Consider the following 27887-nt stretch of genomic DNA (forward strand, 5'->3'; position numbering starts at 1 on the left):
ATAAGTCATTTTTTTGTGTTTTTGGTGCATTGCGTTTTAGGTAAAACACATTTTTATGTGTTTTCTGGCCATTGCGTTTTACAAAAAAGTCATTTCTTTGTGTTTTTTGTGCATTGCGTTTTAGAAAAATGTCATTTTTTAGGGTTTTTTTTTCATTGCGTTTTACGATACTGGGGTTTTTTCTATTGCGTTTTACGCAACTGGGTTTTAAATTTTTTTTTTTTCAAAATATAGCAATAGTATACTCGTTTTAAAGATAAAAAAACACTCGTTTTTTTGGTGCAATTTTTATAAAAAAATAATGTCGTATGAAAGAGTTATTAACGTTTAAAAAATGGGGGGAATTGGAGGAGAGAGAAACTATTGGCTTGGATTGACTAGATTGCCCCTGAAAAAAGTCACGCGCCTCTTTTTTTACTTTCAATTTCCCTGATTTAATCTTAGCCCTTGATTAAGTAAATGGATGGTCAAGATCACTTCCTAGCCTTCCTAGCCAAATAAACTTCCTATTATATCTCCACCCATGATAATTATATCGTTTATATCAAATTCTATGATTATACGATATCATTATATTGTTCATATTAATTCGTGTAATTATATTATATGTGGGTAAATAAAATTAACTTTCGTCTTTATTACTTTTATTAGAATTAATATATGTTAGATTTAATAGATGGTTCTCACATGCAATGTTAACAAACACAATAATATAACTAAGAACAAAATCTATACAAAGGAAAATAATAAAATCATACATAACAATAAATTGATGTAGATGACAACGATTAACATTTTTAATTAAACCATATTACTCAAATCATTATTGTCTTACAACCATTCCAAAAACCATAAGAAACCGCGAAAAACATCCTCCACATAAATGACAACGATTAATATTTTTAATTAAACCATATTATTCAAATCATTATTGTCTTAAAACCACTCCAAAAACCATAAGAAACCTCGAAAAACACCCTCAACACGAAATAAAATAAAAACCAGTTGTCTTAAATTCAACACCAGCAAAACATACATCTAAGGACACACGCTACTTCTTGATTTTTGGAATGAGAAGCTTAGCGCCTTCCGAATCTTGGGCTTCATCTTTCGCATCACTAACACGACGTTTGGTTGAAGAACATCCCAGTGTGTAGTCAACATCATACACCTCATGTAGATTACGTTTAACGTCACCAGAAGAAGATGACTTGTGATACTCTCTAATACATTAGACAAAGGCGTTTCATTATCACTGGTGTATGAAACCTCATCCTGCAAAAAAAAAAAAAAAAAAAAAAAAAAAAAAAGAAGCTCATACATAAACAAATATGATATAAGTTCATATATTTAACTATAATAATATTTAAAAATAAATTGATTTATAAAAAATAAACCTTGGAGACATCACAAGGAATAGATTGAATTTCAGACGGTTGAACGTTGGATGAATCGGATTTCTCGTACTAAAACAATACCAAAAATAATTAGTTAGACTTGTAATACAACGTAAAACATGTATAAAAACGACTTGTCGTAATGATACTAGATTTTATACCTCATGTATTTTGAATTTAGCATATAGTGCTGAAACAATATCTGGATCTGATGTGAGCATTGAAATTCCATAATTCTCCACTTGATACTTACTGTTAAATTTAGACACAGTTATGATAAAAGCAAGTTTCTGGCCAATCAAAATGTCAAATACATCAGGATATGGTTTGGAGACACCACTAGAAGCCAACTCCTATCAAGTTAAAACAATTACGTATTAAAATCTATTAGAGCAACAAAATACATTATTCATAGAAAATAATAATAACAACAAATTTCATATTCTAAAATACCTCATCTTGCACTTGCACCAATTCTTTTGCAGTTTTTTTGAAAATCTTGTAAGCTTTGAAATCAAATAGTGTCAATGTAACGGTACCATATGAGTCTTGAACTCGAATAGGAATCTTGAATCCATTTATATTTATATTATAAACAAAACCGAATATAAATGTTTGAATGTTATAAATTAATATATTTATACAACAGTTTTATTTACGGTATTAAAAAATAACAAACCGAGCGAATGAGACAATATCCACTACATTACAATCAGCGTTGGTACACATTACAGTCTTCTTGTCCTCTAAACGACTGGAACTATCCTCTTTGTCAACGGTAACAAACGTTTCTTCAGCACAAGATTTGCAACGGTTGCAAGCATTGTAGTACCAGATTTTATCGGAGCAAATCGCGATTATTGTACTAGCCAAGATAACCTTCTTCAGCTAATTAAACAAAAAGCATTAACAAATAAAATTTATCAAACATCAAGTTGTTATCATACTAAATAGAATTATGTAAAAAAAAATTGAACCTTCGTTATGGCGCACTAAGATAAGCTGACAGAATAAAACTAGTGTTGTTCAAATATTCATCCTCAATAGTTGATATCATATAAGAGCCAATGTTGTCACTTGAAGATGGTGTTGATGCAAACTTCTCAATATAATTATATTATTTTCAATATGTAAAGATATTATTTAGTTTATACTATTGCTCAAAAATAGTTGGAAAAAATATAACAATTTGATAGTAATGTTACTTGAAAGTATCATAAATTAAATTTAAAATACTTCTTCTTGAAAGAAGTTATTTCATCCAATTCAGAGTTGATGAACATCTTACTGATATCGAATGAGCTTGACAAACCTTGTTTATCTAAAAAAAACACCAAAAAACGAAATACAACACACCATTACCAAATTTGGTGCTAAATAAATAAATGGATGAAAGTTTTATATTAGAAAGGAATACATTTCACAACATTTGTACCTCTGTAAAGATTCACGACACCAAAGTGAACCACCATGACGACATGCTTCTCTCGATTTGGATCATTAAAGTAGGCATGCATTTCAATGGCAAAATCATCCCACAAGGTACCAATAAGTTGCTGACCCCTATATATAGGGTCCAAATCTTATATACGTAAAGTATATAATATGAAAGTTTTAAATATTAAGTAAAAAACTCACTCAAGATCTTTAATGTTGATATTCAATCTTTTCCCTTTCGTTCCATCCTTTTTATTTGTGTCCTCTAGATTGAAGCAAATTTCAACATAGCCTATAAAGTCTATAAATGAAAAAAATTGTCATTAATGAATACTAAAAACAACATAAAACATAATTTACATGGATTATCACACTTTGAAGTAAATCACATACCAACAGTTGTACTAACTTCAACTCTATTTTGGACAACATCTTTGAAGTTGACGAAAGAGAAGTAATAGTTGGGCCCATTCCAATCAATACTTTTTTAGAATCTGGGTGTAAAAAATTAAATGTTAGCTTCTGCTTATTCTTCGTGTAGTTAATACTTGCATTGTTTGGTGCAAGAGAAGGCCTGTTGATGAGAAGAGATTCATCGACTTTGAAGTAATGCCTAAATCTTGCCAATATCCTATGGAGACAACTTACCAGAATCGTATGACCCTATAAGTAAACAATAATAATTAAGTTGTGTATTCAAACATATTAATAAGATCAGCAGAAATAAATAATACATAATACAATGTCTATAGAATAAACCTAATTTAATCATGCATCTTCATCCATACAAATCATATCGACACAGTATGTTTCAGTCTTACGATTGTGCGTCATCTTCCTCCATAGAGAAATGATCTTCAACTTGAGAGTATAGTTATTTGACAAAGCATTAAGATTAGACAACATCGTTATGTTCTGAGGTTCCATTTCGATAAGACTAAATCGATATATGGAACAAAAGTTGTTAAACAGGGTGATCATGTAAGATGCATATATAATAAAAAAATAGAAGATTTATTTAATCAAGATGTTTTTTACATTGAAATTTTATACATTTTCTTAAAATAAATCCTCTATTTTTTATTATATTTATTATATATACATCTTCACAACTTTCGTTCCATATATCGATTTAGTCTTTTCGAAATGGAACCTCAAAACATAACGATGTTGTCTAATCTTAATGCTTTGTCAAATAACTATACTTTTAAGTTGAAGATCATTTCTCTATGGCGGAAGATGATGCACGGTCGTGAGACTGAAACATACCGTGTCGATATGATTTGTATGGATGAAGAGGTATGATTAAATTAGGTTTATTCTATAGACATTGTATTATGTATTATTTATTTCTGCTGATTTTATTAATATGTTTGAATATACAACTTAATTATTATTGTTAACTTATAGGGTCATATGATTCTGGCAAGTTGTATCCATAGGATATTGCCAAGATTTAAGCATCACCTCAAAGTCGATGAATCTTTTCTCATTAGCAGGTCATCTCTTGCACCAAACAATGTAAGTTTCAACTACACGAAGAATAAGCAGAAGTTAACATTTAATTTTTACACCCAGATTAAAAAAAAGTATTGATTGGAATGGCCCCAACTATTGCTTCTCTTTCGTCAACTTAAAGGATGTTGTCCAAAATAGAGTCGAAGTTGGTACAATTGTTGGTCTGTGATTTAATTCAAAGTGTGATAATCCATGTAAATTAAGTTTTATGTTGTTTTTAGTTTTCATTAATGACATTTTTTTTCATTTATAGACTTTATAGGCCATGTTGAAATTTGTTTCAATCTAGAGGACACAAATAAAAAGGATGGAACAAAAGGGAAAAGACTGAATATCAAGCTTAAAGATCTTGAGTGAGTTTTTTTACTTAATATTTAAAACTTCCATATCATATAGTTTTCATAAAGTTTACGTATATAAGATTTGGACACTATATATAGGGGTCAGCAACTTATTGGTACCTTGTGGGATGATTTTGCCATTGAAATGCATGCCTACTTTAATGATCCAAATCGAGAGAAGCATGTCGTGGTGGTTCACTTTGGTATCGTGAATCTTTACAAAGGTACAAATGTTGTGAAATGTATTCCTTTCTAATATAAAACTTTCATGTGTTTATTTATTTAGCACCAAATTTGGTAACGGTATGTTGTATTCCTTTTTTTTGATGTTTTTTTAGATAAACAAGGTTTGTCAAGCTCATTTGATATCAGTAGGATGTTTATCAACTCTAAATTGGATGAAATAACTTCTTTCAAGAAGAGGTATTTTAAATTTATTTTTTGATACTTTCAAATAACATTACTATCAAATTGTTATATTTTTTTCCAACTATTTTTGAACAATATTATGAACTAAATAATACCTTTACATATTGAAAATAATATAGATATATTGAGAAGTTTGCATCAACACCATCTTCAAGTGACAACATTGACTCTTATATGATATCAACTGTTGAGGATGAATTTTTGAACAACACTTGTTTTATTATGTCGGCTTATATTAGTACCATAACAAAGGTTCAATTTTTTTTTTTGCATAATTCTATTTAGTATGATAACAAATTGAAGTTTGATAAATTTTATTTGTTAATGCTTTTTGTTTAATTAGCCGAAGAAGGTTATCTTGGTTGGTACAATAATCGCGATTTGCTCCGTTAAAATCTGGTACTACAATGCTTGCAACCATTGCAAATCTGGTGTTGAAGAAACGTTTATTACCGTTGACAAAGAGGATAGTTCCGGTGGTTTAGAGGACAAGAAGACTGTAATGTGTACCAACGCTGATTTTAAAGCAGTGGATATTGTCTCCTTCCCTCAATTTGTTATTTTTTAATACAATAAATAAAAGTGTTGTATACATATATTAATTTATAACATTCAAACATTTACATTCAGTTTTGTTTATAATATAAATAGATTCAAGATTCCTATTCGAGTTCAAGACTCATATGGTACCGTTACATTGACACTATTTGATTTCGAAACTTACAAGATTTTCAAAAAAACTGCAAAAGAATTGGTGCAAGTGCAAGATGAGGTATTTTAAAATACGAAATTCGTTGTTATTATTATTTTGTTTGAATAATGTATTTTGTTTTTCTAATAGATTTTAATACATATTTGTTTTAACTTGATAGTAGTTGGCTTCTGGTGGTGTCCCTAAACCATATCCTGATGTATTTGACATTTTGATTGGCCAGAAACTTGCTTTTATAATAATTGTGTCTAAATTTAACATTAAGTATCAAGTGGAGAATTATGGAATTTCAATGCTCACATCAGATCCAGATATGATATTGTTTCTGCACTATACGCTAAATTTAAAATTCATGATGTATAAAATCTGGTATCATTACAACAAGTCGTTTTTGTACATGTTTTACGTTGAATTACAAGTCTAACTAATTCTTTTTGGTATTGTTTTAGTATGAGAAATCTGATTCATCCAGCGTTCAACCGTCTGAAATTCAATCTATTTTTTTAGTTAAATAAAAGGGAATTAGACACTTAAGTTTGGTGGGACACTTATTATTTTTTTACGTTAGTTTACATGATATGCTATTAACTATCGGCTTCTTCTGGAACAGACATGACAAACGGTTGCTATAAAGAAAATCCGGCTTGGAAATGCACCTAATGAAGCTCTAATGAAGCGACATGTGACCCAAATTATATTCATTTATTATCTACCTAATACTAATAAAGAAATACATATAATATAATGTCATGTGGCATTCTCTAATTTAATTTATTTATATAATGCCATGTAGCATTCTCTCGTTTAATTAATTTATTTCTATATGAAATTAATATTATATTAATATAGTAGATTAATCTCTAGTATTATTAGTTATTGTTATATCTAATTATATATATATATATATATATATAATTGTTATACATTATCCAACTTATCTTTATGTTAATTTTTTAAACCTTATTTTTAAAGATTACATGGATTTTGTCTTTGTTTTCTTTTTTTAATTAAAATATTTAAATTATAAACTAATAAATAATTAAATGAGTATTTAAATTAAACTGATAAATAATTAAATGAATATTTAAATTAAATTTAGATAATCCTTAACTTATATTTTAATTGATGATGACTAATAATTTTAAGTTGTTTCTAATTATTGTAGAGGACATTTATATAGCGTCTTCAGTTAAATTTGATAAACTAACTACACATATTTGATTTACTTTAGTTATTAACAATAACAAATATATAATTTGAAGAATAATTACTGAACCCCCCTGTGCGATTCGGTGGGAATTCAATTTCGATCGATATGGGTTTGGTTCATTACGGTAATGACACTCTGTATAACTACGAAAAGAAAAAACCAAAGAAATAAAGTCGTTAAACTTCAGAGTATAAAAATTTATTGGTCATTTTAATAAATGTTTAAACTCTAATATTCTTGTCACAAAAAAAAAAAAAAAAAAAAACTTTATATTAAAGTGAAAACCGTTTAATGAAATCTATACTCAAGCTAATGTTTTACATTTAGAAGTACTAGCATATTACTCATGTTAGCGTTCCATTTCAAATTATTTATAATTCAAGGTGTTAAAATTGTATGATTTAACTTATGTTTTTTTTAATGATAATTAGCAATAGTTATCCGTTATATATTAATTTTTTAATATGTGAAATTTATCTCAAAATTCTTATATTTTAAAGAAAAAACTAACATTTTCTTGATTATGGGCGATTTAATTTAAGTAATTTTTGTATGAGATTTATCATCTTTAACTTATGTAATATAATAATAGATATAGATTTGATGAATATTCATACACATGATTAATTTACTACAGTAGCACGTTAAACACAATTGTCTCATAAAAGGTTATGTTATCAAAACCTTTGAAAATGTTTTAAGCCTTTCAAACAAGATTACCTATCATCCTTCTTTGAAAATGTTTTATGCCTTTCAAACAAGGTGTTGAACAAATCTTGTTCGGATCAAGGTAGGATTGCTTTTTCATTTTTTTTTATGAAAAAAAAAACTCCATAAAAGTAGGGATAACTCAAGTAACTTGATTTGTATAAATTGTAGACACCAAAACAAAACGGAATAGAAGCTAAGGTTTAAAAGTACGGAATCATGCCACGAGGCGTTTTCCCTTCGCCTCATTAGGCGTACGCCTCGACAAGAAATTAAAAAATAAATATAAAAAATTATTCTATAAAAAATAAAATACTAAATAATTTCATCATCAGATTCATCAAAACATCAAAAACACAAATAAAATACTAACCTGCATCTAGTTTGATCAAAGCACACTCAGAGTGGAGCTCGCTAAAACCCAAAGGTCGTAAACCCATTCTGAGCCAAAGCAAACGATCTCTTTCTAAAACATTCCATTTCACCCGTACCCAGTTTGGTTGGAACCGCAACGACCAAATCCTGCTTCAACCCAATTAGCCGGCCGTCTGTAATTTCTGTATTAGTCATTTTGGTCGGAACCTTAAGACCATTTTCTAGAACGGTTTGTTTTGATCCGTTCCAGTTTGGTTGAAACTCCTCATTATGACCCGAACCCATTATGACCCGTTACCCTGCCGACCCGGTATACAACATACTAATTATATATAGAAGTTCTTGAAAATGTACCTATATATTGTTGTCACTTATGAACAGATCCTTGAAAGTGGCTCGAGGGCTGTTCCATTCATCAGATCCAATTTGGCCTGTTTTGAACGGGTATAACCAAGAAATGTAGCTAACCCAATCTGACCTGTTTTGAACCGGACAAATATCACCACAACCTCTACCGTGTGACCTCCAACTAATAAACACATCGATTTTCCAGGTACAGATGCAGTTAAGTTAAGACCGCTGAAACACTTTGACCAAGTGTAAAACTCATAGTTCATATAACAATTAAAGAGAATTGATGAATGTGCTGGAAGAAGGAAAGTGTGTGCCATATAATAACTACACCTAGCAAAACGGGCGGGTAAGTCAGGTGGTATGCCCTGTCAAACGGGTCGATTAATTGTTTTAGTTCGGGTCAGAACAGGTTGGGGTCATATAAGCTTTCGTGCTGGGTCGGTTTAAAAAATGATATCTTGATTCTCCATGAAGAATATTGAAGTATCAAATAAATAAAAAATATATATTATGTTAACAAAGAACGGATTTTGATGAAAATGACTGGGTCGTTTGCTAACGTTGAAACAAGGTTTTAAACTCTCAATTCACAATTAAATATACAAAACTGAACCTTTTGGTTATGTGGGAGTTTAAAGAACATGTGTACACTACAAGAAATTGGGATGTTTACCCACACATAATTTACCTACACATGTAAATGTGTGGGTATTTACCTACACATGTTTGTATATGTGTGGGTAATAGTTGATGATATATTTCCATAATGATTAACACTTAATATGTGTTGGTAGTACATATTAGCCACACTTGGTATTGGTGGAAAAATTTCCCCCCCAAAATTGCCTACACATGTAACAAATTTTTGTCATGTGTAGCTAAATTATCTACACATATGTAAAAAACTAATATATATGTAGGTAAATGATTATGTTTACCAACACATAATAATTTAAAAAAAAATATGTAGATAAACTAAGTTAATATATACTTATTTTTTTATGAAAATGACGTGGCAAATTAAATACCTACACATGATTAAAAATGTACAATATGTGTAAATATTACATACATATAAAGTAAGTAAATATATATTTTTTAATGATGTGACAAAACAAATATCTACACATATTGAAAAATGTACAATATGTGTAGATATTGAATACGTATAAAATAAATAATTAAATCTTTTTTAAGATGACGTGGCAAACAAATACCTACGTATATTTAGAAATATACAATATGTGTAGATATTGGACACATAAAAAATAAATTATGAGGGCTCCGCGCTTCATCTAAAGCTCAAGCTCGGTTCGTTGGTAGTTTTTCAAGCTCCGACTCGGCTTGTATTTTATTTATTAATTAGTTTATATTAATTATAATAATTTATTTTTTCAAACTTTTATACCTCACCAGAAAACCTAAAAAAACCTAACCCCTTTCCCCCCCTAAAAAAAACGTAAAAACAACCTAACCCCCCGCCCCCCCCCCCCCAACTCTAAAACCTAAAAAAACCTAACCCCCACACTCCCACCCTACAAAAACCTAAGAAAACCTTACCCCTCCATCTCTTAAAAACCTAAAAAAATCCTAAACACCCACTGGTGATGGGTGTTTAGGTTTTTTTTTTTTTGTGTAGTGGTTTTTTTAAGAGCCTTTATACCCTTCTTACAATTAGGAGGCTTTGTATTTGATCCTAATTAGGGCTGTTCATGAGCCGAGCCGAGCCGAGCTAGGGCAAGCTCGGGCTCGGCTCGATTATAAACCGAGCTGGCTCGGCTCGGCTCGGATTTGAAACCGAGCTGAAAATCTAAGCTCGGGCTCAGCTTAGTTTGGCTCGATTTTAAAAATAAAAATTAATACATAGCTTTCAAAATTCCGTATTCTAAAATATTATTCAATACTTTAAATGAACATATTAAAAATAAGTTCAACCTAATACATTATTAAAAGCCAATATCCCGTTCAACAACGCAAAATAAGTTTTATAATTCAAGTAAATACAATATTTGTTTATTAGCATGACAATCAACCTTTAAATATGCCATAGATATCAAACTACAAGCCTAAATACATGTAAATAATAATCACTTTTTTGTAATATATTATATGTATATAAAAATAAAATATATTATAAGTAAAATAATTCCAGCTAAGCCGAGCCGAGCTACCAAGCGAGCCAAACCGAGCCAATTTGGCTCGTCACGAACCGAGCCGAGCTAGGCTCACTTTCTAACCGAGCCCCGCCTCGGCTCACTTTCAAACCGAGCCATATCGAGCGAACTTTTTCCGAGCTAAATCCGAGCGAGCTTCAAGCGAGCTCCGAGCCACGAGCTTTTTGGACAGCCCTAATCCTAATCCATATATTCATATATACTTTAGTTTGATAAATAATAAATTTTTTCAAATTTTGGCTATTCCCGCTTTTAATATTGTTCCTCCAACTAGTTTAACTCCCTCATTAAAAACGGTACATTCACATATCTCATTCCAACTTCCCCAAGACTCTTCCTCTCCCCTTGAACCCTAACGCACGCGGCAAAACTCATGACGGCAAACCTCACGGCGGCAACCCCCACTTCTCACCTAACCGGCGGCAACCCTCTTCTGACCTAAGTGGTGGCTACAATTGATCCTTCTCCTCTCCTCTCCTCTCGAACCTTAATACCAGCTCTGATGGTGATGATGGCGAAATCGCCACAAACAAACAACGGTTATAGCAGTGGAAAACCGCCACAGGTAAACCTTTTCCTGAAATTGTTGAACCCTAAATCAATTCTTCATTTGCTATTGTTACAGATCCAGGAACCTAAAGCCAAAATCTCCCTTCACAAGAAACTAAAACGACACCGACCTTTGGTTTAGCGAACACAAGGTGTTGGATTTATGGTTCTGGTAAGTGGTTTTTATTATGTTAACTTCTAGAGTTTATGTTTATGTGTGTTTGGTTTTATTTGTATGTAAATTGTACATTTTATGTGTATTTAAATTGTATTGTCAAGGAACAGCTCCAAATTGAGCCCCAAAGATGGATGCAACACAGGGTTGGTGTTTTTATACTGGGATTAAGTAACAACATTATTCTTGTTTATGAATTGTGATTTTGGGGCTTTGTTGACATGAATTTGTTTAATAAAATTGCTTTGTTCATTCATGCACATCACATGTTTGATAATATGACTAACTGAGATTCCATGTAGTCATGTAGAGTTTTTTTTTTGTTTGCTTTTGTTTGATAATTTGTTATGAAACCAATCAATTTGTTGGAGTGAGCAAATATATGGAAACAGAAGACTAACCCTATGCAGTATACCGGTCTCGGTTTTGGTTCTAACTTGTGTATTCTTTCTTAACTTGTAGGTCACAAGTTAAGAAAGCATACCGTGAATCATAGATCAATAAAACGATTGACTGGTTAATGAACAAAGCTCTTATACCACTGGTTGGATCTATTACTTGATGTTTACTTAAATCTTGTTAATTGTTAAAGCATGAGAAGTATCAAACACAAATACGTTATTAATCAATCAAGAAGAATAGAGTACCCAAAAGGGTACTGGGGCCAGGATTCCCTCCACAATCCTTTCTTTATTGTCTTGAGTAAAAGGGATAATAGAGTTAGTTGCCCAAAGTAGACATCTAGCAAGTCTGTTCGGATACAAAACATTAGCAAATCATCTGTTGTCAAACATCACACTTTTCAAGGATAGAATGTTAGGCTCAATCGTTCATAAAAGAAGAGGACCATAACATCATATACATATAACATATAGGTAAAAGTACAAAACTAAATGAGCTTGTTTTTTAGGCTCGGGCTCGATAAGCGAAGCTCGGGCTCGGACTCGTTTACTAAATGAGCTTGTTTTTTAGGCTCGGGCTCGAGCTCGTTTAAGCTCGGCTCGTTCATATTTTATGGTCAACCCCCATGTATTGTTATTGTCTATGTACATAAACAATGGCATTTGGGTCCAAGAATTTTACAAATGTTTTCTTGTTTTCTTTCTTAGAATTTTGAGCCATTTGGTTACATTTCACAGCAAACAATAGCCCTTTGTTCCATTCTCTGGCCCCTCATTGCTTCTCTGGTTAATTTGTAAGTTATTAATGATTTTGTTTAAGGAATCTGATTTATTTTTTCCATTTTTCATATCATTTTTGGCCTTGCTTATCTTGACTAAATGAGCTATTATATATGCAGGTCATTAGTGGCCATTTGGGGTGGGTGAGATCTGTTACGTTTAGTCCAAATAACCAGTGGTTCTGCAGATCGAACGATTAAGGTAATTGTTTTATTCAATAATGAGTGGTTCTATACAGGTTCTCCATATTTTCTTGAAACTGACACTAAAGGTTTTTTTATATAATTTTGACAAATTTGGGATATACTGGATCAGGAAAGTTAAGGTTGACACTAACAGGGCATATAGAACAAGTTAGAGGTACAGTTATTAAACTAACGTATTCCCGGTTAGTTGGTTACACATTTTGACCCACTACATGTGCCACTCATTTCGCCACCTCAGATGATGCCATTGATTTTGTACACTTAGCGTCTGAAACACATATCGAATTTTTCATATTGCAGGTCTCGCTGTTAGTACCAGGCATACCTACATTTCTCTGCTGGTGATGACAAACAAGTTAAATGCTGGGACCTAGAACAAAACAAGGTTTGTTTCAATCACCGATCACCCGTATAGTTTTATTTTCTTTTATTTTCATGTGACACGTTCTGAAATTTGTTAGTTTTGTTCTAATAGGTTATTCTGTCATATTATGGCCATCTGAGTGGTGTTTATTGCTTGGCACTTCATCCCACTATTGATGTTCTTACTGGCGGTCGTGATTCTGTTTGCTGAGTATGAAATTAACATTTGGCAACTTAACATTTTCAGGTATGGGACATTCGCAGCAAGATGCAAATTCATGCTCTGTCAGGCCACGGCAATACAGTCTGTTCAGTGTTTACGCGACCTACTGTAAGTAATACAGCATTACAGCTAAACAGTACATCAATAAGTTCTTTCTTTAATCGTTAAAAAGCTTAACACGGTACACTTTCTATCAGGATCCTCAAGTTGTAATCGGCTCCCATGACTCCACCATTAAGTTCTGGGATCTTAGATATGGTAAATATATTTTCTATTCCTTTATAATACGTGTATTTATTTTTGTGATCTGGACTTAACATTTTAATCTATTGTTATGTTATGAGGATCAGAGTATATCCCGCTAATTGGATCGGATGATGCAAGATACACTTTGTTGGGAGTGCCCAACTTTGAATAATGAAGCGACTTCGTTTTTTGATCGAGCCGAGCTTATAAAAAAGTGAATTTGGATCGAGCCGGTGAGATATCGAAGGAGATTATGTCGGTTCGAAAGACGATCGAGCAGGTGAAGCTTGTGACGATGGAAGCTCAGATGGTTGAAAATTCTTTAGGCATACATGGAGATGAGATATTGTATGTTGGCGATCGTATATACCCAGATGTAAGCGTTTCTAAAGTACATCTTCATTGGCGGACTACCTTAATTTGTCTGCTAATTTTTCTGGTGTTCAGTGATGCAGGTGCTATTTCAGATCTTTACAATTATGAACCATGGAATCCTTTAATTCAAAAACTCTTCTCAAATATTTGTCGTCTTGCAGGTGATCGAATCGAACTGTTACCAAGGGTGAATAGCACTCATCGAAGGTGAATGGCAAATGATTTGGAGTTTACGGGTTGGTTTTTTACATGTACTTTTGGATAATGATAAAGTTAACTATTTGCTCATGTAAGAATTTTCTTTTATATCACTATTGAAGGGAAATTGAGACATTTAACACAATCCGTAAAATTATTTTTCTTAGATAGTCACAGGTAGTTGGATAGAGAATGCAGCCAATGCGCGATTAACACCCGGTCTAGCTGTTGAGAAGCTTGGAACAAGAAGGTATAATATTATCATTACGAGTTTATATGAAACCTCAATAAAAAAAGAAACACAGGATGATAAAAGATTTTTCAGCTGTTTAACGTGGTTTGAATAGTACCGATACATGCGTGTTATCTCGTAAAAAAAGCAAAACCTTATTTGGATGTTAAATTTGAAGTGTTGTGGCTTTGAACATTATAGATGGCGTGATGTTAAGTTACACCCGATGCAAAGCACAAGACTTACGTGAAGAAAGAACGCGAAGGTTAAGATTTTGTGTACTGTATGTACGTATGGACAATAATACCAGGTGTGTGTAATTGATCATTCGTAAAATAAAAGTCAGTTGGGAATTAACAGCTTTGAACTAGGGAAATTATGATCTTTGTCCATTCATATATGTTAAATTCCATTTGTATTTAATGCAATTGTTATGCCATTATCTCTGAGTTCATTAACTTCTGCTGCAGAGTTGACTTTGTCTCCATAACCACGTGATGGCCGATGAGCACGAAAAAGACTCGGTGGAAATGCTGGAAGAAAATCACCCTATTGATATCAGCAAATACGCTAAAACCGTCATCGGACCAATCTACGAAAAGTTTCAGGACGTTCCTTTGGACCTCTTGTAGTTTACATTTGTTTCATGTATTAATCAAATTGGCACTTTGTTTCATGTATTAATCAATGTTGATGTTTGTGACATTATCTATGATTTTAGTGCCTTTTAGTTTACATTTGTTTCAACACATATTAAGATCAATACCAACACATCTTTAACATTTACCTACACATAATATTACTTTTACCTACATATAACATTACTTTTACCTACACAAATATTCATGCCACGTCACCTGCCACGTCGGATGCCATGTCACTTGCCATGTCGGATGCCACATCACTTGCCACGTCACCTGCCACGTCAGATGCTACGTCACCTGCCACGTCATGCCACGTCACCTGCCTTCTAAACAAATTGTTGTACTTTTAACCACACATATAAATGCCTTTTAGCCACACATATATGTGTAAGTATAGCTTGCTATATACCTACACATAACTTATGTGTGGGTAATGGCCTATATCCACAGTCACGAGTCTACACATCATTACACTTAATTTATGTGTAGGTAAAGACAACTACCAACAAACTATATGCTTTTTCCCACACATACTTTGTGTTGGTAAAGCACCAAATTTCTTGTAGTGGTAAAAGTATATGTAATTCTTTGTTCATTTCACAATTTTATAGAGACTCATTATGGTAAAGTATCTGCAAGTATTTTTTTTTCTACCATTCTTTGTTAAATGAGGATCTGTCACTAACAAAAAGTATATAAAACAATACATGCTGCGGAGAATCATTAATCTCAAAATCTTAAAACTCTTTATTCAATAATTTTCAAAAGTCAAAAAATAACAAGAGATGGGTCAGAGAGAGCTAGTACATTGTTGCCAACATCATGTCGATATCAAATTTCAATTCCCACAATCCCACTTATGTCATATTGGGGTGGATATTGGGCAATGATGGTGACAAACCCACCGAGGGGGGTTCGATCCTGAGCCGCACCCCAGTTTTCATCCGGCATCTCGTGTGGAGGTGGTACGGTTTCCAGGGGAACGCCGTAACCAAGTCTGAACAACCCAGTGCGCGGGCTAGGTTAAGACAATGTAGTCTGGGCAGATCTTGGCTAGGGCAGACGTTTAGGTGGTGTGACATTGGGTCACTCAAAAAGAAAGTCATCGTTCAAAAAAAAAAAAAAAAAAAACCCAAATCAAACAAATTCATCTTCATCTATGTATGAATTTCATCTTAGGGATTTCTAACATGATAAAAAAAAATCAAATTGAACTAATTCACATAAATAAAGAAAACATCAAACAAAAATCTTGATGACAATATGGATACCATACCTAAAGAAATCAAACCCTAAAATTGAACTTCAAAGCAAATTGCTTAATATCAAAATCAAATATAGAAAAATAAGGGTAATAACTTGATTAAAATAAATCTAACCTTCACATCAGAAGCAGCAACTGCTTGGGTACAGACATCATCTTCATCCATGGCTTCATGTAAATCGATTTCCCAAATCATCATCAACACAACCTGCAAAATCGATTTGTGAAGATGTTATTGAACCCAAAAATAAATATATAACCTAGAGTTAAGTCGAGCCACCCCCATCTTACTGAGCGTATTTAAAAGCAAAATTAGTTTCAGTATATGATGCAATTAAAAACATGAACCTCGAATCTCAATGTTAGGCTTAAACCAGAACGAAAGAAAGAAACTATGAGAAGAGAATTTTACCAAATCTGATGTTTTTTTCATTGATACGTTCAAACATAAATATAGAAGAAATCTCATGCAAGTTACATTAACACCCCTTACTAAATGGAAAAGAACATAACAAACCTTAAACTAAAAATCAATATGCGCATATGGAAATAAACACAAATAACGTAACAATACTCCCCCCCCCCCCCCCCCCCCCTTAACCAATTTCTTGTCCTCAAGAAGTACGTTCCCCCGACTCGGGAAAACGCAGCTTCAGCTCATCATAATACTCCCACGTAGCATCTTGAACTGATTGGCCCTTCCACTGCACCTTAACCGCGGCCCGACTTCCCCTTTTAGCCATTTTCTTTTCTGACACCTTCATTGGTTGGAGAATGAACTTGGAGTCGACCGGTACTGGAATAATCTTCTCGGGAGGACCCCCTGCTTGTTTTAAGGACACATGAAAAACCAGATGGATTGGGACTCGTCTGGCAAGTCTAATCGATAGGCGACTTGCCCAATCTTTTCCACCACCAAAAACAGACGGAAATACTTTGGTGTTAGTTTGAATGCTTGTCGACTCTTATTGTGTTTTGCATGTAAGGTCGAAGCTTGAGATAGACCCACGTACCCGGTTCAAATGACCTCTCGGAACGATGCTTGTTAGCTTGTTGTCTCATGCGGTTCTAAGCCTTTTGTAATGATTGCTTCAAGAGTGTGAGGGTGGTTTCCCTGTCTTGCAAAAACTCATCTACCTCACCCACAGTGGCGTCTCGAGGAATGTATGGAATATGCAAAGGTGGTGAATAACCATACAACGCTTCAAATGGCGTTTTTCCCAGCGACAAGTGAAAAGTGGTGTTATACCACCATTCCGCCAATGAGACCCACTTAACCCATGTGTGTTGCCTCTCCGTTACCATGCATCGAAGGTACCCTTCCAAACACCGGTTAACCACCTCCGTTTGGCCATCGGTTTGGGGGTCGTATGCAGTAGAAAGATTCAACCCCACGCCTTGTAAAGACATGAACTCCATCCAAAATGCACTAAGAAAACATGGTCTCTATCAGAAACAATGGAATTCGGGCACCCATGCAACTTATAAACGTTGTCTAAGAACACTTGTGTCACACCCCGAAATTATCAGAGCATTGGCGTGACTGGACTGGTATCTTCATTGCACAGCGGAAGCAAATAATTTAAGTCTTTTAGAAAATGAACGCCACTAAGTACTCGACTCTTCATGGTCATCCTATTCCAACCGCGCCTTATCTTAGAATGCAACCTGAGAAAGAAACATGCGAAAAATCAACATAAAGTTGAGCGAGTTCATAGTTTGTTTGTAAAAGATCTGAAATAAATCTTTTGAGTTGTGAAAGATCTGAAATAAATCTTTGTAATAACCGGTTTTCGAAATGGTATTGAGAAAACGAATTTAAAAATCATTTTCTTGTCCAGTTATATGAGGACCTTGTATTTGTAACGATCTATGATCGTAAAACCATGTATTTGTAAAGTATGTATAACCGTCAATGCCCACCCTGACTTTGACTCTATGCCCGTATAAACCAATACTTTGAATTTGTATAAAACATGGTTTTTATTTTGTATAAATCAAGCGTTTTGTAAGTGTGTACGATAAAAATCCCTGGTATGTAGCAAATAAGGGAAAAGAGACCACCAATGGTTTGCAAGGCCATTAATACGTGTGAAGTGCAAGTAGGAAGACTCAAACCTAGCGGATTTATGCGTTGGGCACAAAGTCACCCCGAGGTCCGTTATGCTGGGCCTGGGGCTGGGCTCGCTACACCCAAGTAGATCTACCGCTCCTGTCCCTCGGTCCTACTCTGAGGATTAATGGCCTCAAGTTTCCGCCTACCCACTCACATGATCTAAGTAGTAAACCTCCTTACGCTAACCATACCATGTAAAAAGTATTCGTAATTACTATATTCCACCCCAGCCACCCTGGCTGAACCTCCCCAGCCACCCTGACTGAGCCTCCCCAGCCACCCTGGCTGAACCTCCCCAACCACCCTGGCTGAACCTCCCCAGCCACCCTGACTGAACCTCCCCAGCCACCCTGGCTGAACCTCCCCAGCCACCCTGGCTGAACCTCCCCAGCCACCCTGACTGACTCCCTAGTTACGAAAAATCCTTCACATTTCGAATATACACATTTGTTTGGTAAAAACTGGTATGTTTAGTATAAACCTTTCGTAAATTATTTGAGTTCCTCGAAATCCATTCGTGATATGATTTAGAAATACGAGTTTTGCGTTTGTTCAAAACTTTGTATGTTTCTGAAAATCGTGCATGTCTTTCCACCCCGAAAACATTTACAAAAAAAAATGTAAAACAGTAAAAAGTGGGGGTTATGAACTCGCCTGAATATTCCTGTGCAAAGCTAGCTAAATACGACTTCGTGATGTCGTTCCTAAGACGTGGCTTGCTAGCGTGCATTTTACAATATCCCTAACACGGAATATCTAATAAGTTTCTAATTAAATGCGGTAACTACACTACGTCACCGAGCTCTACCGAATCGTTAATCGAACGATTCAACGATAAGTTGTTAACTTAATAAAAAAGATTATGTTATACGTGTTAAGTCTCGTTTAACGTCAGTAGCAATTTAATAAGTCTTGAAAAAGACTTAGTTTCCGAGAGACTTAAAATGAGTAAATATTTATATAAAAATATAAATATATCGTTGTAAGTGTGTTAGCCGTCTTGAGTAGTCATACGTGTATAAAAGAATATTCGTATGAAAATAATATATAATAACTCATATTATCCGATGCGTCTCGTATGAAAATAATATATAATAACTTGTATTATCTATATCACGTCTTGTGTATATTTGCCAAAAATATACGTATATGCCGTTTAGGCGTTCGAAATAAATATATAAGTTATATTTATAAAAATTTCATCGAGTCGTTGTAAGTTTAAAATAAATATATACTATATTTATTTTTATGAAAGCGAATCCATGTTGTTCGATATCCGAAATAAATATATAACACTATGTTTATTTATAAAAGGATTTGTTTTGTTTGCTGTCGAAAATAAATACATAACTATACTTATTTTTATAAAAGGATTCGTCGAATTTCCGAAGTTCAAAACAACTATGTTTCTTGTTGTAAATAGTTTCCGCATCGTTGTTTTTATATAATAAAACGCGTTATTTTTACGGATTTTCTCAAAAAACGGGCAGAGTTTCCTCTATTTTTGGACGCCCCGACAACACAAGTTGTCTTTATATTTTCAAAATCAAATCAATACTCAACAATAATTACGTATCATCAATTTATAAAAACGAAATAATAAATCAAAGTACTCTTTAACTATTACTTTCGTTATTTTGCTTGGTTCGAGCTCGTTATCACGTAAGTACAAATCACGAAAATACTAAATGTGTCATTAGTTTTTACCAAGTCTTCATGTCGAAACGCGGACTAAGTTGACCCGGGTTGACTCGCTGAGTTGACTGAGTCAACCGGGTTTGACCCGAGTTGACCGAGTCAAAACTGAAGCTGACCGAGCCGCTTGACCCGAACCGTCTGACGTGACCCGGACCGATCTGTTGACTGAAGTTGACCAAAACTGATGCTTGACTTCTGTTGACCGGCGTTGACCGAGTTTGACCGAGTGTTGACCCGAACTACCATCTAACCCGAGCCGAACCCGTAACCAAGCTGACTCGCAACACCAACCCAAACCACATGTTTCCTTGCAAACTCAGACAAACGAGTACTTCACCACCACCTAAAACACCATCAAAATTGACCGGAGAAACCGAGATCTTCACAGATCTGAAACAAAAGAGAGGGAGTCATAGGGGTCTTACCGGTGTTTCTGAAATCGAACCAAGATCTGCAGCTGTTAACCGCCACCATCATCGTCGGTAAATCCATCGTCACCGCCGTGCCTTGCCGGCGACCACCCCTAACCCGAAACGCGGCTGTAACCCGAACCCGAGACGCCGAACCCGAGACCTGAACCGACCGGAGCCTGTTGACCAACGGATAAACGAATCGACCGGCGGTCCGAGCCTCCGACCGCCGGTTCCCTCTTTCTCTCTCGCCCCTCAGTCTCTCTCTCTTCGTCGCCGCACCACCACTGAACCGTGGTGGTGGTGGTGGTCGTTGAATCTGTAATACGGGGGGGGGGGTCTCGACGGTGGTCACCGGTTTCGTCGGAAACAGCGCCGGTTCCGGCTTTCCAGTCGAGCAGGAGAGGGGGGTGTGCTCGGTTATGTGTTTACACGGAGGAGGAAACGAGAGTGAGGAGAGGTAGGAGGCAAAGTTATGATGTTGTGGGTTAGAGAAGATAAATTCTCTATGTTATGTTTGTTGTCTGGTTCCATAACCGAGAGAGAGAGAGAATTCTTTGAGAGATATTTGTGGTTTGTGTGTGTACATCTGCATAATCAAGATTGGGTATAAATAGAGTGGGAAATTTTTATTGCCTTTTGAGTATATAAAATGTATTCAGGTCAATTGTTTTGTATATGGAGCTAAAATCTCTTGGATAGATTTTTCATAGATTTTGTATAGATCTTGTATATGTAGGTTTAGGCTTGTGGGTTTTGGGCTTGGGCCCAGGGCCCACAAGCCCATCTCATGTGTAAGCGGCCCGTAATTTCTACGAGACCCGATTTCGCGACCCAACTCCATGAGCATAAAAAATTCGTGTAACATCCATATTTGTCGGTGTCGTCTGTATTTTGCACGGTATTAGTTCGTTGTCGCGTAATATTCAGCAGATTTTCAGTAAATCACCACACGCGCACTGTATAGCTGAACAAACGTTCCTGGGCACTCCAAGGGTCTAACTAAGTTAATTAGCGTCGTAAACACTATTTATTATTGCGTTAATCGCCTATTAATCACGTAATTAAGGGCGTAAATTACCGGTTGTCACATTCTCCCCCTGTTACAGAAATTTCGTCCTCGAAATTTAGACTATGTTATCTCTTCAAAATTGTGTTTCAAAACTTGATGTCAAGGGAAACAAGCTGTACAGATACAGTCACTAGTGTGACTAAGTTAACAGGATCCAACAATGCACAGGAACTTCGACCAATCGAATTCCATATGAACGTTTATAACATGTAAACGAGTTCTAGAAGCAATAACATCCACTGGATGAACTTAAAATCAACAATCTTAAATATAATAGTTCACATGAAACGCTCGATCGTGATCAGCACAAGCTGCAAGTTATACCGACGCCTCAAGGTGTCGTAATGAAAGAAATAATTCAATAATACCGGTGATCGAACAAGTATCACTTGTGTTTTGCATGAAACGATCGGTCATGATTAGCCCAAGCTACAAGTTTGTACAAACACCACAAGGTGTCGTAATGATTTAAACAATCCAATAATAGCGGTGATCAAACAATTTCACCGTGTTTGAAGTCAAATGAATGCGCAGTAATGGGAATCTGAAAGTTTGTTTCAAATGACATCATAGAATTTTCAATTGAAAATGAAACATCAAAGAAATAATGTTCTCGATCGAAGATGAAGAAGCAATGAATATCGCAAAACATTCGATCGATGTTGAAAGGACCGTTAGGAGGTACACCGGAATATGAAATGAATTTTGTGTACCCTTGTCTCATCACACGATTGTGTTAAGACTATTCTAATTATGATAAATCAAAGCGGATTTAAAGCAATCGATAAGTAAATATTTAAATCCGTGCATGAGATGTCTAAACGAGTTTAGCGCAAGCTTCAAATAAGTGAAGGATACCACCACAAGGTGTCGAAATCAACAAACAATTTAGTGGAGTCGAATGTCAAACAAGTTTACTTCGACTCAGAACAAATAAAACATTTGTTAAAACGAATTTTGAATATGATGCCCTCAATACATCATATGATGCTCTGAAGTGAATATGTGTAATGGACAAGTTCAAACAATTGAACTTGGTTTTAGTGCAATCCGACAAAAATATATATGTTCCAAAAAGGAAATTTCGGCATGGTGACGACGAAAACCACGTGTGTAACTTGAAGAGAAAAGAAGTTTTCAAGAAAATGTGTTGACTTGTTAACAAATGAGCCAACATTTACACTAACGCGAGTCATTCGAATCACAAATCGGTAATTAGATTTATCAAAACAATATTTGAACTTTAATGAAACGCTTATTCGAAACGAAACCACATGCGTAACAAACGATGCATGTGTAACATATAAATTTTCCGAGAAATGAAGCAATTAGTGTTCGCTATACTGAAAGAAATGATCTTGACACAATGACCGTTAAGAGGAGTAGAGATACGAAAATCTACTTAGTAAGTGTGAAAGTCGAAATTTCAACAAAAGAAATTTGAGGACTTTACCTGGGGTTTCGTGTGACGACCAATTGTTAGGTGACATTACCATGGAATGTCGAACATAGCGTATTCGTCGTTAACCGAAATAGGGGGATGTGGAGACACACGTCTTTCCCTTGGAGTGATTCGTGTCGTTGCGGGATCGCATGACAAGTTGCCGTTTCCTGGCCGTTAGTTCTCCTGTTGACAGGAATCTAGCGTCGTCGTTGAATTGCGCCATCGCGTCTTTTCAAAGGCCTCGCCTCGATAGTCGTATGTGACGTACTTCAACCTCCGTTGATGTAAGCTTAAGTTTCACGTATACCTGTGCACTAGCGTCGTGTGCCACGTAGAAGGTGATGTACCCCGACATCCGTTGACGTAAAAATTGAGTTCCATGTATTCTCGTGCGCTAGCGTTTTGTTATGCGTAGGCTGCCTGTTCGGGAAGTTAAAATATCATAGACAATATGGATAATAGTGTGTACCCGAGTTAATATTCGTGGTTCCTACGTGATGACCATGCACAAATAATCGATCATATAATCAAATAAGCATGTTAGTCACCAATAAGCAATCAAGTAATTCCCCTAGTCCCACTAGTCTATCCTCCCAGCCTCTCAGACTGAACTTCCTAGTCCCACTAGACTATCCTCCCAGCCTCTCAGACTGAATCTCCTAGTCCCACTAGACTATCCTCCTAGCCTCTCAGACTGAATCTCCTAGTCCCACTAGACTATCCTCCCGCCTCTCAGACTGAATTTCCTAGTCCCACTAGACTATCCTCCCAGCCTCTCAGACTGAATTTCCTAGTCTCTCAGACTACCTTCCCAGCCTCTCAGACTGAATTCCCTTTTCCGAAGGTCTTAAATGCATGTTTCCTATACTCTCAGAGTGTTGTGTACTGTATGTAATTGTTTTATGCACCGTGTATGAAATACCATAATAGCGTATGTTTGAAAACAATATTCTGACTGTTTGTTTTTCGGCAACGGTTGGAGACCATACTTGAGTACTAGGCGTTCTGTATGTGTTCAATGTCTCAACGATCTAAGTCCCCAGGGGGAAAGGTGAGGTTAGAGCCTAGGTATCACAACAGAAACCTAATTCGCTGTAACCTATAGCTCTGATACCAATCTCTCACACCCCGAAATTATCAGAGCATTGGCGTGACTGGACTGGTATCTTCATTGCACAGCGGAAGCAAATAATTTAAGTCTTTTAGAAAATGAACGCCACTAAGTACTCGACTCTTCATGGTCATCCTATTCCAACCGCGCCTTATCTTAGAATGCAACCTGAGAAAGAAACATGCGAAAAATCAACATAAAGTTGAGCGAGTTCATAGTTTGTTTGTAAAAGATCTGAAATAAATCTTTTGAGTTGTGAAAGATTTGAAATAAATCTTTGTAATAACCGGTTTTCGAAATGGTATTGAGAAAACGAATTTAAAAATCATTTTCTTGTCCAGTTATATGAGGACCTTGTATTTGTAACGATCTATGATCGTAAAACCATGTATTTGTAAAGTATGTATAACCGTCAATGCCCACCCTGACTTTGACTCTATGCCCGTATAAACCAATACTTTGAATTTGTATAAAACATGGTTTTTATTTTGTATAAATCAAGCGTTTTGTATGTGTGTACGATAAAAATCCCTGGTATGTAGCAAATAAGGGAAAAGAGATCACCAATGGTTTGCAAGGCCATTGATATGTGTGAAGTGCAAGTAGGAAGACTCAAACCTAGCGTATTTATGCGTTGGGCACAAAGTCACCCTGAGGTCCGTTATGCTGGGCCTGGGCTGGGCTCGCTACACCCAAGTAGATCTACCGCTCCTGTCCCTCGGTCCTACCCTGAGGATTAATGGCCTCAAGTTTCCGCCTACCCACTCACATGATCTAAGTAGTAAACCTCCTTATGCTAACCATACCATGTAAAAAGTATTCGTAATTACTGTAACATATATTCCACCCCAGCCACCCTGGCTGAACCTCCCCAGCCACCCTGACTGAGCCTCCCCAGCCACCCTGGCTGAACCTCCCCAGCCACCCTGGCTGAACCTCCCCAGCCACCCTGACTGAACCTCCCAAGCCACCCTGGCTAAACCTCCCCAGCCACCCTGGCTGAACCTTCCCAGCCACCCTGACTGACTCCCTAGTTACGAAAAATCCTTCACATTTCGAAGATACGCATTTGTTTGGTAAAAACCGGTATGTTTAGTATAAACCTTTCGTAAATTATTTGAGTTCCTCGAAATCCATTCGTGATATGATTTAGAAATACGAGTTTTGCGTTTGTTCAAAACTTTGTATGTTTCTGAAAATCGTGCATGTCTTTCCACCCCGAAAACATTTACAAAAAAAAAAATGTTAAACAGTAAAAAGTGGGGGTTATGAACTCACCTGAATATTCCTGTGCAAAGCTAGCTAATTACGACTTCGTGATGTCGTTCCCAAGACGTGGCTTGCTAGCGTGCATTCTACAATATCCCTAACACGGAATATCTAATAAGTTTCTAATTTAATGCGGTAACTACACTACGTCACCGAGCTCTACCGAATCGTTAATCGAACGATTCAACGATAAGTTGTTAACTTAACAAAAAAGATTATGTTATACGTGTTAAGTCTCGTTTAACGTCAGTAGCAATTTAATAAGTCTTGAAAAAGACTTAGTTTCCGAGAGACTTAAAATGAATAAATATTTATATAAAAATATAAATATATCGTTGTAAGTGTGTTAGCCGTCTTGAGTAGTCATACGTGTATAAAAGAATATTCGTATGAAAATAATATATAATAACTCATATTATCCGATGCGTCTCGTATGAAAATAATATATAATAACTTGTATTATCTATATCACGTCTTGTGTATATTTGCCAAAAATATACGTATATGCCGTTTAGGCGTTCGAAATAAATATATAAGTTATATTTATAAAAATTTCATCGAGTCGTTGTAAGTTTAAAATAAATATATACTATATTTATTTTTATGAAAGCGAATCCGTGTTGTTCCATATCCGAAATAAATATATAACACTATGTTTATTTATAAAAGGATTTGTTTTGTTTGCTGTCGAAAATAAATACATAACTATACTTATTTTTATAAAAGGATTCGTCGAATTTCCGAAGTTCAAAACAACTATGTTTGTTGTTGTAAATAGTTTCCGCATCGTGGTTTTTATATAATAAAACGCGTTATTTTTACGGATTTTCTCGAAAAACGGGCAGAGTTTCCTCTATTTTTGGACGCCCCGACAACACAAGTTGTCTTTATATTTTCAGAATCAAATCAATACTCAACAATAATTACGTATCATCAATTTATAAAAACGAAATAATAAATCAAAGTACTCTTTAACTATTACTTTCGTTATTTTGCTTGGTTCGAGCTCGTTACCACGTAAGTACAAATCACGAAAATACTAAATGTGTCATTAGTTTTTACCAAGTCTTCATGTCGAAACGCGGACTAAGTTGACCCGGGTTGACTCGCTGAGTTGACTGAGTCAACCGGGTTTGACCCGAGTTGACCGAGTCAAAACTGAAGCTGACCGAGCCGCTTGACCCGAACCGTCTGACGTGACCCGGACCGATCTGTTGACTGAAGTTGACCAAAACTGATGCTTGACTTCTGTTGACCGGCGTTGATCGAGTTTGACCGGGTGTTGACCCGAACTACCATCTAACCCGAGCCGAACCCGTAACCAAGCTGACTCGCAACACCAACCCAAACCACATGTTTCCTTGCAAACTCAGACAAACGAGTACTTCACCACCACCTGAAACACCATCAAAACTGACCGGAGAAACCGAGATCTTCACAGATCTGAAACAAAAGAGAGGGAGTCATAGGGGTCTTACCGGTGTTTCTGAAATCGAACCAAGATCTACAGCTGTTAACCGCCACCATCATCGTCGGTAAATCCATCGTCACCGCCGTGCCTTGCCGGCGACCACCCCTAACCCGAAACACGGCTGTAACCCGAACCCGAGACGCCGAACCCGAGACCTGAACCGACCGGAGCCTGTTGACCAACGGATAAACGAACCGACCGGCGGTCCGAGCCTCCGACCGCCGGTTCCCTCTTTCTCTCTCGCCCCTCAGTCTCTCTCTCTTCGTCGCCGCACCACCACCGAACCGTGGTGGTGGTGGTCGTTGAATCTGTAACACGGGGGGGAGGGGTCTCGACGGTGGTCACCGGTTTCGTCGGAAACAGCGCCGGTTCCGGCTTTCCAGTCGAGCAGGAGAGGGGGGTGTGCTCGGTTATGTGTTACAGGGAGGAGGAAACGAGAGTGAGGAGAGGTAGGAGGCAAAGTTATGATGTTGTGGGTTAGAGAAGATAAATTCTCTATGTTATGTTTGTTTTCTGGTTCCATAACCGAGAGAGAGAGAGAATTCTTTGAGAGATATTTGTGGTTTGTGTGTGTACATCTGCATAATCAAGATTGGGTATAAATAGAGTGGGAAATTTTTATTGCCTTTTGAGTATATAAAATGTATTCAGGTCAATTGTTTTGTATATGGAGCTAAAATCTCTTGGATAGATTTTTCATAGATTTTGTATAGATCTTGTATATGTAGGTTTAGGCTTGTGGGTTTTGGGCTTGGGCGTAGGGCCCACAAGCCCATCTCATGTGTAAGCGGCCCGTAATTTCTACGAGACCCGATTTCGCGACCCAACTCCATGAGCATAAAATATTCGTGTAACATCCATATTTGTCGGTGTCGTCTGTATTTTGCACGGTATTAGTTCGTTGTCGCGTAATATTCAGCAGATTTTCAGTAAATCACCACACGCGCACTGTATAGCTGAACAAACGTTCCTGGGCACTCCAAGG

General features: G+C 35.8%; 3 long non-coding RNA genes across 25 annotated transcripts; 1 reads left to right on the forward strand and 2 right to left on the reverse strand.

The window, feature by feature from the left end:
• Positions 1 to 904: 904 nt before the first annotated feature.
• Positions 905 to 27593, reverse strand: LOC110940500. 8 transcript variants are annotated; one of them, XR_004893128.1, is made up of 6 exons: positions 26494 to 27593; positions 25441 to 25528; positions 16427 to 16519; positions 8482 to 8605; positions 8126 to 8300; positions 905 to 1275 (listed from the first exon to the last, which is right to left on the reverse strand). It is a non-coding gene; the product is annotated as an uncharacterized LOC110940500 (long non-coding RNA). The 8 variants fall into 8 exon arrangements; XR_004893130.1 differs by lacking the exons at positions 905 to 1275; positions 8126 to 8300; positions 8482 to 8605 and adding an exon at positions 15157 to 15373 and having other exon boundaries at positions 25441 to 25517; positions 26494 to 27571; XR_004893127.1 differs by lacking the exons at positions 905 to 1275; positions 8126 to 8300; positions 8482 to 8605 and adding an exon at positions 15157 to 15344 and having other exon boundaries at positions 26494 to 27570.
• LOC110938793 lies at positions 2003 to 2954 on the reverse strand. The gene is made up of 3 exons (XR_002591696.2): positions 2833 to 2954; positions 2634 to 2718; positions 2003 to 2285 (listed from the first exon to the last, which is right to left on the reverse strand). It is a non-coding gene; the product is annotated as an uncharacterized LOC110938793 (long non-coding RNA).
• LOC110940501 lies at positions 10941 to 16184 on the forward strand. Of its 16 annotated transcripts, none has more exons than XR_004893133.1 (13): positions 10942 to 11220; positions 11281 to 11376; positions 11842 to 12574; positions 12680 to 12761; positions 12876 to 12920; positions 13067 to 13151; positions 13377 to 13460; positions 13550 to 13610; positions 13703 to 14053; positions 14135 to 14209; positions 14339 to 14421; positions 14605 to 14713; positions 14874 to 16184. It is a non-coding gene; the product is annotated as an uncharacterized LOC110940501 (long non-coding RNA). The 16 variants fall into 16 exon arrangements; XR_004893134.1 differs by having other exon boundaries at positions 10945 to 11220; positions 12489 to 12574; XR_004893136.1 differs by having other exon boundaries at positions 10941 to 11376; positions 13242 to 13460.
• Positions 27594 to 27887: the final 294 nt, after the last annotated feature.

The sequence above is a fragment of the Helianthus annuus genome, chromosome 5 (assembly GCF_002127325.2).
Source record: "Helianthus annuus cultivar XRQ/B chromosome 5, HanXRQr2.0-SUNRISE, whole genome shotgun sequence".
Classification (NCBI taxonomy): Eukaryota; Viridiplantae; Streptophyta; class Magnoliopsida; order Asterales; family Asteraceae; genus Helianthus; species Helianthus annuus.